The 3,481-nt window shown below is 45.8% G+C and overlaps 1 pseudogene; it reads left to right on the top strand.

Annotated features, from left to right (window-relative positions):
* The first annotated feature begins 461 nt into the window (after positions 1–461).
* Positions 462–823, top strand: LOC123055932 (rapid alkalinization factor 23-like; annotated as a pseudogene).
* The last annotated feature ends 2,658 nt before the right edge of the window (positions 824–3,481 follow it).

The raw sequence follows: 3,481 nt of genomic DNA, 5'->3' as shown, positions 1-3,481 counted from the left end.
CATTGTCTTCCTCACTACTAGGAAAACCCTTATAGATAAACATTTAGTAGTAGCGTGGGTTATTTGACCCGCGCTATTGCTATTTAGTAGTAGCGCGGGCAAAAAAATGCGCTACTGGTATGGCATAGTAGTAGCGCGGGCACAAAAAACCTACGCTGCTACTAAATGATTTCCACCCTGCCTCCTCAACAGACAATAGTTGTAGCGCAGATGGGACACACCACGCTATTGCTATGCCACCAACCGTCCACTCCACTCCCACGCCACCCACCCCGAGCCAGATCTAGATCGAGACCCCCTCCACACCGGCGGCCTCCCGTCCCCCCTTCCTCAACCTCATCTCCTTTGTCGTTCCCCCTTCCTCAACCTCCTCTCCATGGAGAAAAGATCCAGCCAGAGCAACTGTTCCACTCTTTGAGATCTCAGCTCCCCCCTCCCCCTCCTCCTCCAGCAATGCCTCCATGGGCGGCCACCCCCGTGCTGCCGCTGCTAATCCAGTAATCCTCCTACTGCTGCTGCTGCTCGTGCAGGGGAGAGGAGGCCACGATGCCATCACCATCGCCACCCTGGACATGGACGCAGACATGGGGGTGGAGGCGGCGCAGATGGGCGCGGAACCGGCGGCGCATAGGCGGCTGCTGTGGGCGACCGGCGGCGGGCGAAGGTACATCAGCTACGACGCGCTGCGGGGGGGGGGGGGGGCGTCGTGCCGTGCTTCTGGCCAGGGGTGCCCTACTACAACTGCCGCACCAGCACCACCGCCAACCCCTACACCCGCGGCTGCGAGTCCATCACCCGATGCCGCGACGACGACCCTTCCTAGGTAACTATTCCCTTTGTTCCTAAATATAAGTCTTTGGAGAGATTCTACTATGAACAACATACGGATGTATGTAGATGCATTTTAGAGTGTGGATTCATTCATTTTGTTCTGTATGTAGTCCATAATGAAATCTCTACAAAGACTCATATTTAGGAACGGAGGGAGTACAATAGTAACTGATTGCCAAAGCTGCTGGATCCAGAAGGCGGCCGCTGCTCGTTTCGTGTGTGTTTTGCTTGCTGGATCAGTATTTTGCTGGATCATATATCAATAATATAATGTGTCCGTGTATGTACTACCTATAGTACTCCTATATGTGACTAAGATTCGATTCCAACTCCCAAGATATTATTACACGGAGGAACCTGGATTGTATGGAGTGTTATATTATAGAACCTGGATTATATGGTGTGTAATTGATCCAGACAGGGCTTAGTTGTGATCCCCCTAGTCTCTCATGTATGTTTTTTGCTGGGTCAGTAACGACTGAAGGATGAAAAATTTATCCCACGCTAGGAGTAGGAGGCACTACTAAACTTTGCAGCGATGCTGAAGCAACGGGTGACACTAGAAACAAACTGTCACTAGTTTCCAGTTCGTTGCTGAATTATGAATGAATGCCTATATAAGTTGGATTTCGTGTTACTGACCGACTGCTACTTGGGCCCTTCGCGCGACGTCGTCTCTTCCTTTCACAAAGTTTGTTGTTTACGTATTCTGACTAGTCGTTTACTATCTCTCTAGATAGTTTCTTGGATGGAAACCTCACAGAGTAGTTAGTGTGCAGCCAGAGTCCAATATGATATCTCAATCTTGAGTAAAGCATTTGAATTTAAGCTAGTACATATTGAGCTCTGTGAATTGAAGTGTCTCTGTTGAATACATCTAATCTTAACAATTTTACATTTGCTTCTCTGATAAGTAAGGTCTGTTTTCATTTACAGGTAGAAGATAGCGACAGAGTTTGAAGGTATGTGCAAAGATCTTCTCCTCCGTCGCCGCCCACGACAAAGCTGTTGGGTGCATTCGTCCATCATCTTTAGATCTGAGTGAAGAGGTGATACATCTCCAACGTATATATAATTTTTGATTGGTCCATGCTATATTATATTCTGTTTTGGATGTTTAATGGGCTTTACTATACACTTTTATATTATTTTTGGGACTAACCTATTAACCGGAGGCCCAGCCCGAATTGCTGTTTTTTGCCTATTTCAGTGTTTCGAAGGAAAAGGATATCAAACAGAGTCCAAACGGAATGAAACCTTCGGGAACGTGATTTTCGGAACAAACGTGATTCAGAGGACTTGGAGTCTACGTAAAGCAATCAACGAGGAGAGCACGAGGCAGGGGCGCACGCCTACCCCCCTCCCTCATGGGGCCATGTTGCTCCACCGATGTACTTCTTCCTCCTATATATACCCATATACCCTGGAAACATCAGATACGGAGCCAAAACCCTATTTCCACCGCCGCAACCTTCTGTACCCATGAGATCCCATCTTGGGGCCTTTTCCGGCGCTCCGCCGGAGGGGGCATTGATCATGGAGGGCTTCTACATCAACACCATAGCCTTTCCGATGATGTGTGAGTAGTTTACCTCAGACCTTCGGGTCCATAGTTATTAGCTAGATGGCTTCTTCTCTCTCTTTGGATCTCAATACAAAGTTCTCCTTGATCTTCTTGGAGATCTATTCGATGTAATCTTCTTTTGCGGTGTGTTTGTCGAGATCCGATGAATTGTGGGTTTATGATCAAGATTATCTATGAACAATATTTGAATCTCCTATGAATTCTTTTATGTATGATTGGTTATCTTTGCAAGTCTCTTCGAATTATCAGTTTGGTTTGGCCTACTAGATTGATCTTTCTTGCAATAGGAGAAGTGCTTAGCTTTGGGTTCAATCTTGCGGTGTCCTTTCCCAGTGACAGCAGGGGCAGCAAGGCACGTATTGTATTGTTGCCATCGAGGATAAAAATATGGGGTTTATATCATATTGCATGAGTTTATCCCTCTACATCATGTCATCTTACTTAAAGCATTACTCTGTTCTTATGAACTTAATACTCTAGATGCATGCTGGATAGCGGTCGATGTGTGGAGTAATAGTAGTAGATGCAGAATCGTTTCGATCTACTTGTCGCGGATGTGATGCCTATATATATGATCATACCTAGATATTCTCATAACTATGCTAAATTCTATCAATTGCTCGACAGTAATTCGTTTACCCACTGTAATACTTATGCTCTTGAGAGAAGCCACTAGTGAAACCTATGCCCCCCCCCCCCCCCCGAGTCTATTTTCCATCATATTAATCTTCCAACACTTAGCTATTTTTATTGCCGTTTATTTTACTTTGCATCTTTATCATAAAAATACCAAAAATATTACCTTTTCATATCTATCAGGTCTCACTCTCGTAAGTGACCGTGAAGGGATTGACAACTCATTTATCGCGTTGGTTGCGAGGTTCTTATTTGTTTGTGTAGGTGTGTGGGACTTGTGCGTGATCTCCTACTGGATTGATACCTTGGTTCTCAAAAACTGAGGGAAATATTTACGCTACTTTACTGCATCACCCTTTCCTCTTCAAGGGAAACCAACGCAATGCTCAAGAGGTAGCAAGAAGGATTTCTGGCACCGTTGCCGGGGAG

The sequence above is a fragment of the Triticum aestivum genome, chromosome 2D (genome assembly GCF_018294505.1).
Source record: "Triticum aestivum cultivar Chinese Spring chromosome 2D, IWGSC CS RefSeq v2.1, whole genome shotgun sequence".
Taxonomy (NCBI): domain Eukaryota; kingdom Viridiplantae; phylum Streptophyta; class Magnoliopsida; order Poales; family Poaceae; genus Triticum; species Triticum aestivum.
The sequence above is the reverse complement of the archived record's forward strand: the minus strand, read 5'-3'. Positions and strand labels throughout refer to the sequence as shown.